The 21,755-nt window shown below is 41.8% G+C and overlaps 2 long non-coding RNA genes across 3 annotated transcripts; both read left to right on the plus strand.

Annotated features, from left to right (window-relative positions):
• Positions 1 to 853: 853 nt before the first annotated feature.
• Positions 854 to 8,767, plus strand: LOC137843489 (uncharacterized). The gene is made up of 2 exons (XR_011089556.1): positions 854 to 1,147; positions 7,317 to 8,767. It is a non-coding gene; the product is annotated as an uncharacterized lncRNA (long non-coding RNA).
• Positions 1,207 to 3,870, plus strand: LOC137843488 (uncharacterized). 2 transcript variants are annotated; one of them, XR_011089555.1, is made up of 3 exons: positions 1,207 to 1,320; positions 2,072 to 2,230; positions 2,527 to 3,870. It is a non-coding gene; the product is annotated as an uncharacterized lncRNA (long non-coding RNA). The 2 variants fall into 2 exon arrangements; XR_011089554.1 differs by having other exon boundaries at positions 2,072 to 3,870.
• Positions 8,768 to 21,755: the final 12,988 nt, after the last annotated feature.

Raw genomic sequence — 21,755 nt, forward strand, 5'->3', positions numbered from 1 at the left:
GCCTCCTGAAATTCAAAGTTTTATCCCTTCCTATATAATATTTCCAGGTAGATCATGTAAATATAGATGAAGAAACAAAATTTTTGGCTGGTGGTATCACAGAGAAGATGAAGTTTTTCCTACATGGAAAAGAGCTGGTACAAGTGGTTATCTCAGAAGTGTGCGTGAGGGTTTGTGGACAGGAGCTGTCTCACTTGGAAGGCTGCAAGTGGGATGGATCTCATTACAGAAGAAACATTATATTGTACCCAACTGGAAGTGATTCCTCTGCCCAGTCAAACCAGGGGGAACAGTCCAGTGCGGTGCATGTGTCCCAGAGACACTAACAAATACGCATTCAATCTGAGTTTTGGTGGCCAACAGTGGTAAGAACAATTCTGCTAGCTCCATGTGTCTGAGTTTTTCTGAACTCTCCCTCCATCATCTGAGGTAGGGAGAGTCGTTCTGGGGAGATGTCTGTCACTTTCTGCTGAAGGGGAAGCACTCAAACCAGTTGACAAACTTTTACCCAAATAAAGGTATCTTGGTTAAACACCAACCTACATGTACATGTGTTTTAAAGAGAAGGGTTTGGCAAGATGCACTTGACTAGTGTTCTCCATTATGTTCAGGCCAATTCAGGCTTTGCAACATCCCAGAGTCATTCCAAATCAGCTCAAGTCCCTTGTCTGACAGCAGTGGATGTTTTCAGCTATCTTGAAAATTCACAAGTCCTCCTGGAGGAAATTATGGATGCAAGTCTGAACATTTGCCAAGAGGCTGCCCTCCTTGCAGATATGGAAAACCACAACCTAAGCAACATTAGGAAGATTGTGGCAAGCCAAATAAAGGAATTTCCTCTCCAGTCAGTACCAGTGAAAACAAATAGGATTTCTTGTGGCTGTTTTGGTTCTTGTGAATAGGTTTGTGGCTATTTCAAGAGGGTATGGATAAAATAGAGAAAGACCAGCTGATGCCAATGAAGACAGTCAGACCTGGGTCACAGGGCCCACAAGGAGAGGTGAAGAGTGGGGTTGGGTTAGCCAGGTGGAGAAGGATTTGAAGGAAGATTTAATTGCAGCTGCATCTATTTAAAAGCTGTTGCAAAGAAGATTGAACTAAAATTCTGCAGGCATTTTCTGATGCTCACATCATTGGACGTAGTAAGGTATTTGTCACACTGTTTTTCTGTCTTTAATGTAAGGCACTTTCCAGATTTATTTATTTATTTATTTTTTCCTATACTGTCTATTATGGTGCTTTATGAAGACTGTTGATCTGCTGCAAACACACAAGAGAGGATACCAGAAGAGTCCTGTCTCTGGGTGGAGCTCCATTAGGGTAATTTACCTTGCTCCTTTTCTGGGGTTCACTAAGCAAACTCAAACCATTGCAAAACTTTGTTACTTACATGTATGTAGATATGGACACGTGCATTTCTGCACGCACATGAGAGGCTGAAAAGTCCTTGTCTTAGTGTAAGCACTGCTCTGCAACAATTAAACCATCAGCATGTTATCAACATTATTCTTATCCTAAATCCAAAGCACAGCACCATGCCAACTACTAGCTGTAGTACAACTCTATCCTAGCTGAAACCAGGACAGAAGGATATGTTAGCCACGTTTTATTTGACCAGGAAGATGCAACGTTGGAGATGTGCATACAGCATAATATGATTGTTTCTGGGAGCTTTCCAGGATTCTGTTGTTGTGTACACAGTCCTACTGGCAGCCATGTGAGTTGGGATTCACGAAAAGTCAGTGGCAGGGCCCTCAAAGTGATGATTAGCCACACGGACATCAGGATGGCTTGAGAAGAGCACTTCTGCCCCACCATTGACTGGAGGGAATGGCCTCAAGTTGTGCCGGGGGGGGTTCAGGTTGGAAATGAGGAGACATTTCTGCTCAGAAAGAGCAGTCAGGCATTGGAACGGTTGCCCAGGGAGGTGGTGGAGTCACTGTCACTGGGGGTGTTTAAGGAGAGGTTGGATGTGGTGCTTAGGGACATGGTTGACATTGGTAGTAGGGTGACGGTTGGACCAGATGATCCTGAAAGTCTTTTCCAACCTTAATGATTCTGTACTCCACAGGGAGGAGATGTTTTGCTGAAAGATGCTATTGGTCAAAAACACAGTGCTACACCCTGAAAACAGCCTGCTTCATGGGGAAAATGCCATTCTCTGTTGAGGATCCTATTGAATTGTTTTGCTTGTCTGCCTCAGAGCACATAAACGTCCTAAGGAAAAATAGTACGATGATCAAGGTGTCCTCCATCAGTGGTTTTTGCTCAGTAGTTCAGTGACTTGATGCTCCATTTGGGTCTATAACCTCTCACCTAGAGAAGCTATTTACTATAAAAAGCTGTTCTCACTAGCTACATCAAAGTTGCTGGGTTGGGGTTTTGTTATTTTTTTTGTTTTGTTTTGTTTTTGATGGGTGGTTTGGTTTTGGTTTGGTTTCTTTTGGGATGGATCTCATTTATTTTTCGTTTGTGTTTCCCATGCACAAAAGTTTACCAGGTTTTTCTGTGGTGGCCCTTTTCCAGAATGGACTTTTGTTGCCAACACGTTTGGTTTTGGACTTAACTGGCTTTCAAAGGCCTGCAGATGAGTGTGCACTGAAGAAAGGTTGTGTATGGATAGGCCCAAGTCCCAAGATCAGTGAGCATTTGTGAAGAGGGATGAAATTGGTGGGATTTTTTTTTTCTTTGCTCTTTCTCCATGTTTCCTTACCATCATTTCTTCTGCTGTCAATCGAAAGGCCTTGTTTTTTTGACTTTACCAACCTCAGCGAAGCAGATACTGAAGGGACCCTGAGGCGCTATTACCACAACGAATGGTGTGCCAAGAGCTTTTTGTCCTTCAGTGTAAGCCGCTTGCAGTATGCAAACCCACTCTGTTAGGTCACAGAGGTTAATAAAAACACAACAAACAATTTATCAACATGGTAATTTGAAAACCACCATTGGTGAGAATTACCAAATTTGCATCCCAGAATAATTATCTTTTACTGTAAGATAGAGCCTCCCCCAAAATTCTCCCACCCTGTGTGCAATGGCACCAAGAAGATGATTTCTCTTGACGCGCTGAACTTTTGAACCCGATGAAGAAATCTTTTTTTTAGTTATACAAGAGAGTCACCGAAAGTTCATTGCCCTTTCTCACATTTGCACCACCAAAGGGACATAAGGAAAAACATCAAGTGTAATATCCATCAATGTTAGAGAGGCATTCAAAATACATCACCGATGCATAAATAAACCAAATGAAACTCCAGTGACAGGAGGATGTTCTGGAAGAACAGAGATACACAACAATATTTAATTATAAATTGCATCAAAATGATTGTCTTCACTCATCAAAGGACTTCTCACAATCATTTCTTTGGTTCAGATGTAAGCCTGAAATCCTGGGTGCTTCCATCCAAAAGCTCGGTATTTTTCTTGGTTCACTGGATACTTTTTCCTGCCAAAGCTCATAAAAATCCAGACACCAATTTACTTAACACAAGGGGTGTGAAATCCCCACTTAGGGAACGTGAATTTAATTGGGAAAAAAAAAAAAATCATAAATCCAGGCCACTGAGCAGTTTGAATTGGCAAGCTTTCCTGTGACCTTGATTTTTTTTTTTTCCCTGAAATGTTTTTGCCAGTAGAAGTTGGATGGAAAAGCTCCACTGAAATTGCCAAGCATTAGCTTTTCCTTTAACCAGAGTAGCGGGTGTGTGCCCTTATGTAAGGCAAAAGCTGATTAAAGAAAGTCTTCAGATAGGACAGGCAGAAAAAAAAGTAGATATACTAATTACTCAAGTGTTCCATCTAATGGGAACCCAGGGCTGCCAAGTAAGTGCCATTACCAATGGTTGTGGAAATAAATTTATCTGAAGCATCTTTGTCTCTATAAGTAGTAATTTAATCAGGAATAACCTGTGGCATGGGCTATGAAGAAAATCAGGCTACAAAGTCATAAAGATGCCTTCTGGTGGGAGAGTCTCTGAAGACTCACAGAGGAAGATGCTGCAAAAATATGGCCTACAGATACCCTGGACAGGTAGAGATCAGTTACCATTATTAAGTTCTTGTTATTAGTTACCTCTGGTTACCAGAGGTAATGGCAGTGATAATGAAAAATGTACGGGGGGATGCAGACCATGGACTGGTCTTGCACTAAGGAAGAGATGATTTTTACAGCCTGAAGCTGAAAATGGATTGTGGATGCAGAATAAATATTTTGTAGTCCATAATTCATGGACATGGTCCTTTATTCCTTTCTAATGTATGTCCATCAGTTAAGCAGAATAATACACTGTCACACGAAATTCAAAGAAAGTTAAAATTACTGTATTCCCTCCTTTTTGTACTACTTTGATTGCTTGTTGTGGGATCATTTCTCTTAACTCTGCTCACTGTGAACAATATCGCCACACTCTTGTGAGTGAAGACAGACATTTCTTCTTTGTGCATTAAATTTCTTCACATTAACCTGTATGAAAACAGAGGTGGAAAGTAAGAAATTTGTCACAGCTGGTGATAGCACTTTACTGTCCTATTGATGTTAGCATACTCCTTGTTGGCAGACTCAACTTTAAGTTTAGGCAAAATCTAACTAGTTGGTAGGGGGATAGAAAACACAACAAAATCTTGCTTAGAAGTTGTGTCTTCAATTTCTGGATGTTTTTTAGTCATCAAGTATTTTAACGGCTTTCAGCGGGACAGTAGCTGTAAAGGATGCTGGGGAATAACTACCAGCGCTGTTGCCTGCAGGACTATCAACATGTTAATTGGAAGAGGCGTGTGATCAGAAATAGTGTTGGGTCATCAGGAGACTGTCATTAGCCTGAGCATTGTGCCACTACTGATAGACCAGGCAGCTAACATCCATTTCAATGATCTGCAATAATGCTATGGGAGAGGGACAAATGGCATGTCTGCGAAAATGGTGTGTGCTACCCAGGTAACATTCAGAGCATCATAAAAATGCTACTGAAAAAGAGATAATCATAAGAAAATGCAAATACAGGAGAAAGAGGCTCAGCATAGAAAACTGTAAGTACTATGGAATTATTTGAGAATAATTCGAAAGACGGTCAGCAAATGAAGCACATGACACAGGACAGGGCAGGGACAGACCTCATCGAAGTAGTTTAATATTGTTTTATCATACACAAAGCAAGGGAAAGAAAAATACCTTAATGGATTATGCCTGATGGAAGGTAGAAAAACAATTGAACAGATCTCTGGGAGAGAAAACCAGTTTCTTTCTGCCCGGTATAAAATGAGACTGCTGTTTTCAAAGTTTTTGAAAGTTGCAGAGTGAAAGTCAGGGAGGAAATCAAGTCAGAGCAGTACATCCTCCAGCCCCAAAGTCAGTAGGAAAGAACACTAGAGAATGTACATAAATGACTATTTGACATCTAGATAACTTGTGTTGACTGAGAAAAAAAAGTGCAAATGCACTTTCTTTCCATGTGGCAATAAAACAAACAAATAAAGTTTACACCTTTCCAGTGAAAAAATTTAATTATTGATTAATCTTCCTTCCCATCCCATAAACATTAAAAAAAAAAAAAAAAAAAAGAGAGAGAGAGAGATTTTGACCTCTACAAAATGTTTTTAATGTCTTGGTTCATCTTCCCCTTTTCTTCCCCTTTTTCATTCCACTAGGCTGTGCTGTCCATATGTATTTATTGTCATGGTACACTGAGATTTGCTGGTTGTTACCAGGGTTCAGAGAATGTTTTATCTGTAACATTCTATTGTCTTTTCCTCAAACACAACACATGGATTTATGCTGTTACTTATTCTTTATATAAATTCACACTGTTTTTTTTTTTTTTTTTTTTTTTTTTTTTTTTTTTTTTAATTGTAGCTTTGTCCTCCAATAAAATCAGAATTTTATTCTTCTCCAATAGAATCAGAATTGCTGCCATTTGGGTTTACATTCACCGAGGGCTAATTGCCAGTGGAGCTGAACAATTATATGCACACTTACACAAGAATACACATACACATATATGTATACGTGTGTTACGAATCAGATGAACATATTTCACATTAATAACCCTAAATTTGCGAAGAAGGGAGATTTCAGGGAAGATGGGAAAGAGTCAAAAATTGTGTTATGTTTGGCAATTTTTTTTCAAGAACAAAGAATGGGGTGAGGTTTTTTGTTTGTTTTGGTTTGTTTGTGTTTTTTGTTTGTTTGTTTGTTGGTTTGTTTTTTTGAATACCAAACATTTACCCATAGACCTTTGCATATTTACTGAACAGTTAGGCTGTTTACTTGTGGCATATTTAAAATAAAACAGTCTTACCTTTGGTTCAAAATGGCACTTGTAAGCATTTGTATTCATAAAACAAAAAGGAAAGACACGTAGAATTTGTGGAACCAAAGAAAAAGCAGAAAGCGTTGTTTTCAGTACCATGAAATTCTTCAGGGAATTTGCACGTATATATGTTGCATTTTACCTAATGAAAACAACAAAGCATCAAAAGAATAACAAAAATTCTGTTTTGATTTGAACCTACTGCCCTCCCACCCCCCACCCTTTCCTTGGTTTGGTAAATTAGTGACTGATCCTTTGGTTTCCACTGTAAGAATAATGACACTGTATTTATTTCTTTCTCTGCAAATCTTCCCCTAGCATTCAGAGCTCCATAACTTCTGGTGAATAATGTCCTAACAAGCATAAACGTGTCATCTTTGTATATGTGTCCTGATCAGGTTAGCTAAGATGTTATTTTCATCCTGGCCATTTATATATAAGATTGACCAGAAATCTCCTTGTAATTGATTTTTATCAAGAAATCCAAATATCTGGAGTTTTATTTTTTACTGTGCTTGTAGTCAGCCTGGATCTTCATTCAAGTAGTGCTGTATTTTCTGTTTTGATGAATTTCTCCATCACGATCACAACAAAGCACCTTCTGTATACGTTCCAATTTTTAACAAAATACATGTATGGCATAAAAGAATAAGAGAGTGAAATGCAAAACCACACTGCTTAAATCATATTTAAACAGATGTAAATCAACAATGACAAAGATAGATTTGAGACACCAGGAAAAGAAAAAAAAGAAAGAAAGAAAAAAAAAACAGTTCTCAAAACTGGGAAACAACGCAGATAAGGATTCAAAAATAATCAATAATATAATAATATACAATAATTTTATATAATAATTATATATAATATATATATAATAAATAAATATAAATAAATAAACAACAACACCCCACACCCAAACAAAAAGAAAGAAAGAAAACCCCAAAATCAGCACTAATTGTCTGTGAAGGTTTGGACAGAAGAGGGTTAAAAGAGATCATTCTGTCTATTCAGATAACAGCTGAGAAGAGAAGATGATGTCTCTTCATATATGCATCTTTTGAAGACCTGTGGCAAAAGCTGCAAGTTGAAGGCTCTTTGTTGGATGCCAGACAAAGCTCCTTTCCCAGAAGAGTGGCGCAGCACTGGGACAGGCCACCAGGCAGGTGGGGGATTTCCATTTGGGATTTCTGAGACTCATCTAGAGAAAGCTGTTGTTGCTGTGATCTTATGTTGGGGACAGCTCTGCTGTGAGAGAGTAAGGTTGGACCAGAGACACCAGAGGTTCCTTCCTCCAGTCCCTCCATTCAGTCCCTCCAGTCCCTCCAGTCTCTAAATAACAGGGTGATGTGGAAGACGAGGGGACAGCAGAGCAAAGATCCACTTTGCTTTCTGGATGGTTTTCTGCTGAAGCTTTCTTCTGCTAATCCTTAACCCTGGGCAACCTGAGAGATGGATGCATGGCAGGACACATTTTCTGGCGTGGTGTCATCATTGCTGTATGCACAGAAAGCAAAACTTCCAAGGTCCTTTTAGACCTTTAGACTTCCATGGTCCTTTATACCTTCCAGGGTCCCCCAGTAGCACACTCCAGGAAAACCAAACTGGTTGGCAGTGTACTTGATGTCCTGCCACTCCTCTGAGCCCAGCATCAGCTCAGTCTTTGTTCTCCCCATCCTGTTCCAGACATTCATCATGCTATGATACCTGGGAACATATGGGAATCTTCACTACAGATGTCTCTGAAAAGATCTGAAAATTTAAAGTTTTTATCATGTTCTGCTACTAAAAAGTGTGTTAGAAAGGAGTTGCAAATCCTAAAGCTATAGCAGTACATTAAAAAACAAAACAAACAAAAAAAAACAAAACAAAAAAAAACAACTGTGTGGTAGCTCCTGTCCCTGAGTAGATGAATGAAGAGATGTAGCAGTGAAAAAGGCTGAGTTCTCAGTGGAACTGGCCCAAGAACAAGTTAGGATATATACTATATTTGGTTTGGCTACTAAATGTCCTGACAGTAGTCACATACAAGATAAAGGGTAAAAAAAAGCCTTGATGAGAACAACCAAGACCCACACCCTGACTTGTCTTGGTGGCAGAGGTATGAACAAAGCTGGTAAGCACGAATAAACAAAGTGAAACATACCTGGAGGTAAGCAAAGAAAACATAAAACTAGGAAGCAAAAAATGTCTCAAAACTGTGAAAAGCAAATAAAGAAATACAGAAGAGGGGAGATAAATATGCAAAATAGATGTGCAGACAACGAATGTAATGCCTTTCAAAGAAATCTCACAATAGATTTATATCTAGTAATCATAGTAAAACCAACCATTATACGAAAGTTTGACCAGAAAAAGCCAAGGAAACAAACCATCATACCTGGGATACAAGCAGTGCCTTAAAATATCATGTATTATACATTTATGGTACTAACATATTCCAAAATGGTAGAGGTATTTTTTATTTATTTTTTTTTAGCACTGACTAGCTCCAGATAAGGGCAGAAGCACACAAACAAACAGGAAGCTGAATGGGAAAGAGACATGAAGGCATCTGTGAATAAGCAGAACTACAAAGCCTTCCCCTGCATTGTACCAAGGGAGAAAGCGAACGTAGAGCTAAGCAAAGAGAAATTAAAATTTCATGAAGGCTGTAAGGCAGTGTCAGAAACAAACATTATACCAGAAAGGATATTCATCAGCTCAACAACACAGGAATCATTGCTTTCAGCAGTAAATTACAAGAATCATGACATGAAATCAGAAAGAAATAATCCATAAAAAATTCGTAGGAGAGAAATGGGCAAACAAACATAAAATATTCAGAGCAGACAGTGTGATGCATCTTAGAGCTAAAGAGAAATCCTTTATGATAACCCAGTCTGTGCATTCCTGCTGCAGATATTGTTGCAGTTTTGGAGCTAGCAGTTTCAGTGTATGGTAGGCTTCAGAGGCCACCAACCTCCTATACGCTTTATTTTGCACAATGATGGCATGATCCTGAATGAGGCTGTTAAGACCTTGAACCTGACAAAGTAATACTGTGAAGAGCATCAACCACATCAGTTTTTGTGCAGATGTAAGAAGGTCCTTAAAAAATCCTGTAAGTATTTAACAGGCCATATCTGAGGTCTTTTCAGGGAACCACGCCTAAGACTATCACAAATATTAAGGTATGTTGAAGGTTCGTTGCTAGTCCTGTAGTTGAAAGCAGACAGATCCCTCAATCCTGATGTCTGGGAACAGAGACTCTCTTGAGAGGACAGGGAAACCATTCTGGATTTTAAGGTTTCCTTCAAGATGAACTTGACTATGAAGTGTAAATCCAGCTCCATAAATGGGTCCCTGGCCTTCATGCTTCATTCTTGGTTGACAAGCTGAAGTCAGGCCTTCCCTCCAGCTGAGACAGAAAGAATTTACAGCTGTGCCTCCTGTAATTCTGCTCTATCAAAAGAGTATAAAAACACTTAGCATATGAGTAAGTGAGCTGCCATTCTGCCCCCAGAAGTACACACATGTAGGCGGGAGAGGCAATTAAACAGGTTTCGAGCTGTGCAGCATCTCCTGTTCAATCCAGAAAATCTTGGAGCTATCTATGTCTCCTGGGGCAGAAATATAAGTGCTTAAATAATCACGCAGTTTTAGACATCATGATTTAGCCCTTTGGAGCCTGACTTCACATGTGTGTCTGAACCAGGTGGCATCTGCAGGGAGAGCTGAGATGTAATGACAGATCTCCCTCTAATGTCATTCTTTAGGTAAATATCATTTTTGGAACCCTAGACACCCGTGGTAGATTCTGGTTATGCAGCAGTTTTTCATCAAGTGTTTTTCCACTCAAGCTCACTGAGTTATGCATGATTTGTATCAATGTGATGGAAGAAAAATATAAACCACCCAGAAAGCAGTAGGGTGTCTCCATGGAGTGTAGCGGAGAAGCTCTGAGGGAGATTTTGTGCTGCTGTTTGTTGAAAGGAGAGGGGAATGTGAGCCATATATTTCACTGATAATTTCTTACCAGCTGGCTCTCCAGGCAACAATCAGTTACTTGGGGAATGGATGACAGAGGACAGAAACAGCATTATCCTGTAAAATTCCCTTCTTGGGTCAGGAAAGGAAAAGCTTATAGGGTGGTTGTATCAGGTTTATACATGAGACCTATCCAACTGAGATTCCTTTTTAATGGTTTGCTCTGAAAGCAAGGAAGCAGACTGGAAGCAGCCCAGGTAAGACCAGTTTCATGTTTGTCAAGTGGGGTGAGGACCTTCCACTAATTTTCTGTGTGTGCTTTGTAGATGCAGTTGACATGGAAGAACCCAGGTGACTGGGGTCTCGCAACGCTCAACATTACAAGGATACTTTGGGAGAGTGGGAGACCTGATGCAGAAAGTCATGCTTGGAGGAGAAATGGGGTGCTGAGAGGGTTCATGGAGAAAGACTTGGTCATGGGCAAGTCAGGAGCAGACAGGCCCAGACTAATGCACCAACCTGACACTAATATTGCTGAAAATGTGGCTTACTTGGGAAGAACCTCAGGTTTGTTCCCAGAAGCCCTTGGTAGCTAATGCTGACCCTATCATTTATTCAATAGGTTTCCAATAGAGATCAGGTCTTGCTTTAGGTGGAGACAGCACTCTTCCCTGGTGAACTGAAGTGGCCAGTGAGATGGGATATGAGGTTTCATGACAGGAAAGACAAGCAATGCCTTTGTTGTCTTGCCAAGACCCTCCTCTGTGATTGCTCTGCATATGGACTGAGGGCTGGTGTCTGGATGGACAAGCATCAGATGTACTCACTTCCAGATGGCTCAGAACTACCTTGTTCCCAATTTTTGCAGTCCTCCTTCTCCACACACACACTGAACAAGTGGCTTCTGTCCCTAGCTGCTCATAAATTCCAGGGCCTCGAGAAGAATTGTCACCACAGGAAAAATGTTTTGGACCCAAGCACCTTTAGAGCCTTTCCAGAACCCTATGAAAAGAAGCAAACTTACATCTTGTTTGGCTACTTCAAGATTTATCCTGCCAGAAGTAATGATGCTGAGTAATACCTAAATGAAAGACTTGCCTAGTTCATCAGTTTTGTTCTGTTGCTTTCCATTTGTATTTCTGGTTGACAAGTCATTTCAGAGCTGTCATGTAGTGATCATGTGCAGAGACTGGAGCTGGCAGGTTCAGGTCCAGATCCAAAAATTTAGATACACATCCAGCTCCTGCCTTCTAAATGTAACTGTGCAGAAGTGTTTTATGACTACTGAAATATTTACCTCAAAGTTATAAACAAACCTACGGTTCTCCTGAGACATGCATGCAAAAATATCTTTTTCCTTAGGAAAGGAAGTAGGAGGGTGACAGAAACAGACATCACAGGTCTGTGATTGTGAACTAAATTATTGATGTTCTTATTGCAAGTCAAACTCTTTATTGCTGCTGAATGTCAGATTATAATATTTAATGTTCTATAGAGTCTATTTGCTATATTATTCATATTGGTCATCTAAACTACACCCAGTTCTCCCATTGTGTGTGAATTTAAGGGTTGAAGTATTATTGCAGGGAAGAATTTAGGGGTAGTAATTATATTAAGAGCATCAAGTTCATTTCCATAGAATCTGAACTGCAGTGATCATTTATGTAGGTGATTTTATTTATTTACTTTATTTTAACATGCAGGGCTGTGAAGGGAGCAAAAGTTTCATGAAAACAGCTATGATTTACCTTCAGTGTTGGGTTTAAGCAGGAACGTGATTGCTTAGATAATGAATTGCCTTCTTTCCTTATCCTCTTTAAGAATGCGTGTCATTGTACTGGGCAGCTGAAATGTTGTTGGACTAACATACCTCTTGTTCCTTGTCATCCAAGCAACGTCATCACCGAAGTTGTAAGTTCAAAGTTACATAAATGCTTAATACGTGCACATATGATTTTGTGGCATCTTTTTAACTAAAACACAAGTTAATGCAAAAAAAAAAAAAAAAAAAGTGTTATTTTGGATAATTTACAAGTGGAGTAAATGACTTTATTTGCCGATTAATTATTCAGACTAAATCGTGTAAGCCAGCTAAGAGTGATGTGTGTTTATTTTGAAGTCATTTCCCATTAAGCAGGTTCTGGGCATGTTTTCCTCCCTCTAAGAGATCAATAACCTGTTTGTCTAACACAATATTTACACTCAAGCAGGAATCTTGGGAAGGGTAAAAGATAGACAAAGCACCTAGAAAAGAAAGCCACAAGGAAACGCTTTAAACTTTACAATTCACATTTATTTTGAAAAAATGTTTTGTTAAAAATACTCCTACAAAGGCATTGGAGCAGCGGGTTTCTGTTTCCTTTATAAATACATCTGATTTCTTTCTTTATTTATTTTTCTCAGTAACATTGAAAGACATCTGACAAAGCCAGGGGAAGCCCTGATCTGAATGGAAGACACATCCCTGTGTAACAAGGACCTGCACACTATCTCCCCATTCACAATTAAAAAAAATACAAATGTTGTCATGAAAAGTGTTACATTGTCCACAGGGCCATGACCAACACATGGGATGATGAACAGTAGGAAACTAAGGTTGGGGATACTCCTGGAGCCCAGCTGATGGATCCTTGGACCAATGGTGATAAAAAGAGAATTTCACTAGAAATGCTTGTTTTGGAGTAGTTGAAGTTCCACAAAATTCCCCCATCCTACGCTGGCCAAAGCTGTGAGGAGCTCAGAGCCTGGCAAAATTTCCCTATAAACTTCCCTACGATAGAGTCAGTTTCTCCACAACTCTTCCATTCAAGGTTGATTGCTTCCCACTTTGTGTTGGAGGAGCCATGCAAGCACTCCATAGTAATCTAAGGTCCTGACAAGCAGGTGGACTTGTTGCCACAATGCTCAACCTCTCTCTCTCCTACTACAGTACTGCCACCTCCCCAAATCACCTTTCAGCCTTTGGCATAAGCCTTCCCTACAGGACTCTCTTTCTTTCTCCCTTGCCTTGCTAACCTGGGGTCTAGTTGTTGAGCTGGGACGGGTTGTCCCTGCAAGTCTTAGAAACATGGGCTGCTATGTTGGCTCTTCAGTTCCTCAGAAACCTATTGATACACAATATCTGAGGCTGCAGAGGGTAGCTTGGCTATCTGTTCCCAGCTCAGCTTGCATGGAGGTCTTTGAGGTCCTAATTACAACTCATCTGTGTCCTGCTACCCACCACATCTCAGAGAATTGCTTGGCCAAGTGAGTGGTGATCACAGAGTAGAATGAAAACATTTAGGTTGGAAAAGACCCTTAAGATTATCAAGTCCAACCATCACAAAATTACTTAGGACAGCAATTTGAAACACCATGATCATTTCTCCAGCAGGACCCGTTACTGCTTGGCTCTGGCTTCAGTCAACTGAACACTCCCACAAAACTTAGCAGGGTTTCTGTGCTGAGCCAACTCTTCACGAGGAAACAGAAGAAAAACAAACCTACAGCTGCACAGCCCCGTACCAATCTGAAGGTTTCCTTTGCCCTAGGATGAGGCACGACATAACTACGTTGTCAGAGACCTTATGGATATCTTAGTCCTACAGGTTTACAAGTTGAGGGCACGGGTGTTTTATGAAAGACTGGTAGAGAACTCTGAAGCTCAGACTGATGGTTGTGCTCATTTGCCTGTTGGTAAGAGGTAGGGTTGGACCCTTTGCCTTGAACTATTCCATGGGAACATTGACCAAGGATCCTGGCACTCCTGCCCCAGTTTCATAAAAATTTCTACACCCTTCTTCAGAAAGACCTGGGATGTGAAGTGGCTGATGTTTTGAGGGAGGACAGGCAGAGAGGGATGTTTCGTTAAAAGAAATGTAACTGAATAAAGATTTGCTGCAGAGATGTGCTGAGACAGCTCCAAGGAAAAGAGTACCTGGAGTACAAACCCATCCTGTTATTCTATCCTGGGAGAGGGACAGAGGACAAAGAAACAACAAAGCTGAAGAGAGACTTTTTACAAGGGCATATAGTGATAGGACAAGAGGCAGTGGTTTTAAACTGAAGGGGAGTAGATTTAGAGAAGATATTTGGAAGAAACTCCTCACTGTGAGGGTTGTGAGGTGCTGGAACAGGTTGTCCAGAGAAGTTGTGGATGCCTCATCCTTGGAAGTGTTCAAGACCAGACTGGATGGGGTTTGGGGCAATCTGGTCTAGTGGGACGTGTCCCTGTCCATGGCAGGGGGTTGGATTAAGTCCCTTCCAACCCAAGCAGATGTTATGATTCTACACGATGAATATACAAAGCAATGTAGAGAAGAGACAGCAACTGATAGGGGGCAAGCAATAAGAAAGAAAAGGGATGTAAGGTTCACGGTGTGAAAAATGGATGAGGTCACAAAAGGAGGGGATCCAGTAGAGAATATCCTTTTGGGTCTCTCTTTTGGATCACAAGTGAAGGAGCGGATGCAACCTCCCCAGTCCCTGATTTGTCCCACCCCTTTTCCAGCATTAGGACAAGGGGTGTGATGAGATGTGTGGTCTTGTTTGAGGAAGGCCATGATGATGAGGGGAGAAATGAAGCAGTGACCTCAGCATCTGGAGGATCTGGAAGTTCTAGAAGGAGCACAGACTGGCACACTAGAGCTGTGTGTGCCATGGACTGCTCTCTTTGCAAGAGGGGCACATGTTTGGGAACCAAGACACTAAAATTGTCTGACAGTCCATGCTCATGTCTCTACAAACCCTTGACTTCTGCAGTGGCTGTCAGTCTTTATTTCTCTGTACCTCGGTCCTGCGGTAAGCCTTAGCTTGTCTCTAGGACGTGTGCTTTACAGACTGTGAGGTACTCAGGTAAGGTAGGACAGACACAGTGCTCAGTAGAAGCAGGGCTTGCCAGCATGGAAGCTGCAGCCATGCAACTTTGCTTCCTCATATGAGGCTTGGACTACCCCAATTACAATAAAGGCTGTGATTTTCATATGACCCCAGTGCTTCCAGGATCATAAACACAGCAGCTGGGATTTTCAAAGACAAAGAACCATCAGAGAGCTTATAAAACCATCAGCCAGAAGTACGCTGGTTCTTTCCCTTCCAGAACAGAGGAAAGAACAGAGAGTCATACTGGAGATCAGACTTAGAGGGGGCCAAACAAGATAGATCAGAAGAAAATACAAATAGCGTGTCCCTTTCCTCATCTTCCATAGCTTAGAGAGGTCGGCAGGGTGTTAGGACTACACAGCCAGCATCCCTTCTGCCTCAGACAGGATCTTCTGCCACATTCCTGGGCTACTTGGAAGAGCTAAATGAATCATTGCCTGTATCAGATAGCTTTTTATTTATGCTATCAAGGTATCCTAAGAAACATAAGTTTTGTCTGGATCTAACCTGTCCCCAGGACATAAGAGAACAAATTCAGAACTGGCCCAGCACTCACAACTGAACCTTGCACTTCATACCCGACTGTGTCTTGTCCTGGAGGCCCCAACGCTTGGTTTGTGCTCTGGGATGCCTCTTGGCTTTCACTGCAGGCTCCTAGCCCAGCTCTGAATTGCACTGAGACATATTTGACCATTTTAGAAGCTTGTCCCAGGCTTCTTTCCTGAATTTTCATCCTTAAGGCTCTCGTGTATTTATTTGGACTCATATCCATGCAACCAGCAGAGACTGCTCATGCAGGCTGAGCTAATCTCCAACGCAGGTGCAACAGTCTCACTGTCAGAAAACAAACCATGTTAGAAGGAAAGGGAACACTTCTTCCTCCAGCATCTGTCTCCATGCCTCAGGTTCTCTGAACCGGAAAAGAAAGTTGAGACAAGGATGCTTCCACAGGGAGCTTCCACATTCAGCATGATGGACCACCAAGAAACCTTCCCTTTTGTGCCATTACTGCTGCTTGGAGCACTGATGATACGCTGCAGTTGTGAATCCCAGGGATGCCTCGTTACACAGGGAACCAGGAGGAGGAATTGAGTGTTTTCCCCTGACAGGGGTGTACCCCTCTGTCTCCATGTGGAAATCCTTCACCAGAAAAAGCCATAACGTGTCAGTCACAAGATGGTATAACAGCAGTGCTAGTAGGAGTTGTGTCACACACTCCATGCCCCCAGGCATCCATGACCCAGAAAAAAAAACACAGAAGAGGTATTTTTGCATTGAGGATGCTACTACAGATCTTACTTTCACAAATCTGCCGAATCCTCTTTTGAAAGTATCTAATGCTTAGCATCAACATCCTGCAGCAGTGAGTTCCAGCATCAATCACTGTGCTTTGTCACAGCATATTTCACTTCACCTGTGGCCCTTTTATTGTGAGAAATAGTGACTACTTCTTACTCACCTTTCTCACATCTTCCCTGATTTAATGGCATGAAATTTCATATCATCGTTTGCCTCTGTCACACCTAGAACCAAAATCTATTTAGTCCCCTCTCATACTTCCAAAGTCTTCTGGCTGTTCCTGTGGCCCTTCTTTGCATATTTCTTAGTTTCTGTGTATCCCTTTGAGAATTAAGTACATCAATACATTCAGTACTGGCCCATAATATCATCCTTATGTGCAGACCATTGGGTGCTAATATCTGTTAGCAGAGACTTTGCATTCATTCTCAGAAAAGACCAAGCAAGGGTGTGGATTTGCCACACTACGTGGCTCAGGGTGGTGTCCACAATGCATGAGGACCTCTTCAGGTGGGTATGGTGCTTTTGGCATCCTCTATTTTACAAACTCCTAAGCCAGCTTGTAGACCACAGATTGGAGCCAACAAGAGGGCAGTGCAGAAGAATTAGTTTGGGGGAAAAGTGGGATTTGACTGTCTCTTTTAACCCCAGGCTAGGATAACATGCTTCCTTGAACTCCTTCCATTAGTTTTGCTAACATAGCTGTTTGGCTGTTAAAGACTCATTAAAGATTATTTCTTTACCTCTTAGACTTCGTAGAGTTATCAAAGGACACAGTATGCTATTTGTGCAGGAACTCAAGACTGGCCCTAGAGGTAGAAGCAGAAGCTACAGTTAAGACAACTGATAAATTCCTGAAATTTTCTGGAATGAAACAATGGGAAAAGGATCAAGCAAATTTTTTTTTTTTTTTTCAAGAAAAAAAAAGAGCTTCTGAAAAATATGAGGCACATGAGGTTAAGTCCTCTGGCTTGTTGAATGGCAGTCGTGGACCACAAAAACAGTCCATGGCTAGACTAAAAATGATTCAGTGATCAAACCATATTACTTAAGTGGGACTGCTGCTGCTCTCCTACAAAGCACACGAGTGCAGAGAAGTGCAAAATTCTTACAGAACTGAGAACAACAGAAACTGCTGAATTATTTGTAGGACAGCACCGAATGAAAATTAAGACAAACACAGATTTGAGGGGAGCGAAGACCTCTTGATTCTATCCCTAAATTTCTGCAACTTACATTAGACAGTAGAATGGGTAGCACTAACACAGAGAGAGAATAGTAAAGTAAATTTCAGAAAATAATTGCAAAATGCAGGGAGCTTTCTAGGACTATGGAATGCATCACATTATGAAAGTAAACACACACAGAAGTGGTGTCGTGTCTTTGGGAAGTGTTCAATAGCTGCAATAAGCAAAATCATCCTGGAGAATTCTAAAAATGAGGCCAAAATGAGTCTGAAGAGAGAAAAAAAAATATTTTGCATAGTAGGAGAACTCCAGTAGTTCTCGGCAATGACAAGATGAAATCAGTGCATTGAATTGTGAACATGGTGGAACCAACATCATAAGCAGGCGGGACTGGTGCTCAAGTCACAGACTAAAGATCCAGGGCAGAATCATGGAAAGAAAGCAGACTGAAATTTTGATGACATGTAATTTGGTTCAATTGTCTGATATAAAGGATTGTTGATCCTAGAGCTGAAGGCATGTCAAGCACTAGCTTCACTAAGAGATCGCGGCATAGAAAGAGGGGAACACAGCAAAGAAATTAAATTTTAGGATGTCTTTTATGACATTGGATAACTGCCAGCAGACTGTAACAATGAAGTTGGTGCAATGTTAGTTGTTCTTAAGACATTGAAGGGGGAAATGATGAATACTATATGTGAAGAACTTGTAAAATTTTTCAAGATGGAAAAGACCTACGTTAAATCAGTCTCAAGCCAGACACACAGAAAGGAAGATGAAATGCATTAAAGAAATAGACTCAACTACAACAAACTGGACAACAGTGTTACTTCCAGGCACTTTGGATTCATAAATCCAAGACAGCCACAGATTTATTATATTGTTAGAGGATACAACTGATGCAGCAGAATTCAAGCCCTGATTGCAGGTTTCATACAAATCAGCCTAGAAAATTTACCAAGACGTTTTCTCAGCTGCTCAAATGCACCAAGAGGTTTTCTCTACAGGCCTCTGCTAATCTGCAGCATGACCATTATTGGGAAGAATCTTTCCTTGGACACCAATACAAAGAATGACTTCAAGGGGTGTGGGGAAAAAAAAAAAATATTCGCGTAGCCAGCACCTACTACAAAACCTCTCTTCTTAGCTCATGAATGCCGGATCAGGAGCCATCCCTGCACTGGACAGCAGCCACTTTATGGGAGGTTTTTGAAGCCAGAGTCCATGAAGGTGTAGCCCTGCTTTCTCCCTAGCCCTACACAGGATACGATGGTGTGTATCTCCCTGCACATGGAAACACGGGTGCATGCTGTCAGCACAAACAAGGCTCTGCTGTACCATGACTGCCATGGAGTTGGGGGATAAAACTCTTCACATTTGAATCGTAATACTGAGGTAATAACTGTATAATTGCTAAACCCTGTGACAGCAGCATTTACCCAGATTACACAGAAGGTTGCTGCCGGTGGAAGCTACTGCTTGGTAAAGGGAATACCACGGCGAGAAGCCAGACCGTAACAAGCAGATCCTCAGCTGCTGCAAGACACAAATCGCCATCAAGTTTGTGAAGGGTAGACCTGGGATTTTAGGGGTGGTGGTGGTAGAAGATAATTTGTGGAGGGGCAGTGCAGTACATAGTGCCTTGTGCCTGTGTCCCCACAGCTCGTGACTCCTGGCAGTGCTCTATCTTGAAAACTCATTTTTCATTTTGCCTGGCTTACAACTTCGCTGCTAGTTCCAGGTAAAGGGCTGGTGGCAACTGTTGAAAATGACCCATAAAATATAGCACTGTGGTGATTCTTTTACCTTTCTATTATCCATATATGCTTTGCTTTCCTCACTCTGCTCCCTGATGCTCTATAAGATTTGATTTTATCACTGGCCAACTAATACAGTATTTTCATCTTAATGGCCTGGTCAGCTCTTCTGCTGGATGCCAGCACAAGACATGGGTGACCTTCAGCAACAGATGGCAGTAGAAAACAGGGGAGAAGAGTAGGTCTTGAAGCTAGCTTGAAAGGTGGAAGGAAAATGTGATAACTGCAACAAGATGCCTGAAAAAATCTCATTGTGATGGTTTTTGTTACATGCACATGCACCATAGTATTTCACAGTGTAAATGTCACGTGTCTTCCCCTTGTTACTTGTTCTCCACATGAAGTTGAATTTTGCCATTAGACTCATATTTCCCAGCAGCACAACTGATACTCATGAAATAAAATCATTAAAGTCATTTTGGTGACTGCCACCAACTGCAGCATCCACCAGAAGCATTTACAACCAGAGCACTTTACAGGAGCCTGGTTCCTCATCCTCTCCGAAAAGCTGGAAGGATGCAGAAAACTGAAGTATTTTATGGATCGTTTCTATTTTAGGTCCAATTCACCGTTAGTCCTTCACAATCAGATACAGACTGATATGATGCTAGCAGTGCCTGGTAATCAGATGGAATGTGTTACTCGTTACATGTGATTTTGGTCAGAGGACGAGATAAAAGATGTGCTCTCTCTGTCCCAGCTGCCATGGCTTTGGTGCGTTGTGGCACTGAGCTGTGTGGTCCCATCCTTCACAGTGGCTTGGGTCTGGTAGGTAGATGTGTGTGATGCTAGCCAGTGAGGAGATTCAGTGCATTAAGAAAAAAACGTCTTCAAATGACCTGAAGTGTCCTTCCAAGCCCTGTCTGACAGTGGCTGGCTCTGAAGGGGGATCCTGCCTGGCCGTTGCTTGTCCTTGGTGCGTGCAGGCGTGTAGCAGAGGGTGCAGAGCAGTCAGGAGCTGTCTGGGAAAGAAAACCGAAGGGGATCGTGCACTCCTTCCACATGGCTGCCCCACAGGAATTTGCTGGTGAGTTTTCTGGGCAGACAGCTCTCCTTGTACTGCAGAGCTCCCTCGCACAAAAAGTAGCTGGCTGGCTGTGGGCTGGCAGCTTGGCGCAGCCTGGCCTGCCACCAAACAGCTTCAGACGTGCCTTGGGGAAAGACATGCCTTGGGGACCTGGCAGCTGTGAACTGTTAAAACAGAAACAGAGCAGCTACGCTGTGGAAGAGGCACACCATGAGAGCAGTTCTGTGGGACAGGGGGTGTGGAGAGGAATTTTTTTTTTTCTCTGTGTGCCCTCTGACAACACCGTAGCTTAGTTGGCACCATCAATGTTTTGCATGCTGCTCTTTAAAACTGAGTTTGTTTCCTGGTTTCAGGAGCAGCGGTTTTTGAACACAAGGGCATTCGAAGCGTCCCTTCAGCTAGATACACACATTAAAGCAGACTGGCTATAGGACAGGCAGCCCAAATGTCCAGGCACCACCTGCATACAACACACCTATTGCCCACTCACCCTGAACTCTCTCCACTTCTGCCCTAAAGCAGATAATAGGATATAACATTGCTGTCAGAGGGCACGCAATGTAGTTACTGGGAGCAGAACACATCCCAAAGCCCCCAGCACACATCTGCTGCTCATGTTCATCTGGTGACTACAGATGTACTTTTGGGTGCAAGAGCAGGGAAATACAATATACAAAAGAAAATGCAATCCACCAGTACAGATCTAACACGAATAGGAGCTGGGTGGAAAATTCCTTCAGTTAAGGCCCCTGCTGATGAAGCTGTGCACCAAACATTTGGACAGCGAAAAAACTAAGCAGAGAAGTAACTCATTTGCAGGGAATGGTCTCCTGCTACTCATATGTGCTTCATCATCTGATCTGGTCTGAAAGAAGAAAATTATAAGTACTTTAAAAATGGCCTCACATATTGCAAGCAGTCTAGGGAGATGCTATCTGATCACAGAGGTCTAGACAGCCTGGGAGTTTCATCTACAGACTTCCTCTTGGATTCAGCTCCTGGAAAATACAGCAAACCAGCTCCCAACGCACATGCCTTCAAACACTCCATGCTGCTGAAACTGAGTGAAGAACCCCACGAATGACATGGCAATGGCAGACAAGAGTTTGTAAATTCACGTTATATGGCCAGGAGATGTGTGGAAATACGCCACAAATGGCCAGGGGAAGGTGGGTGGTGGTAGGCATGTTTCAGAAGATATGAGATGGTGCTGAACAGGGATAACTAGTCCAATTATTCTCATTTGTATTTCCCCTGCACTTGGTTGGTGGTATTTACACATACCAAAGACCTG

The sequence above is a fragment of the Anas acuta genome, chromosome 22 (genome assembly GCF_963932015.1).
Source record: "Anas acuta chromosome 22, bAnaAcu1.1, whole genome shotgun sequence".
NCBI classification, from domain to species: domain Eukaryota; kingdom Metazoa; phylum Chordata; class Aves; order Anseriformes; family Anatidae; genus Anas; species Anas acuta.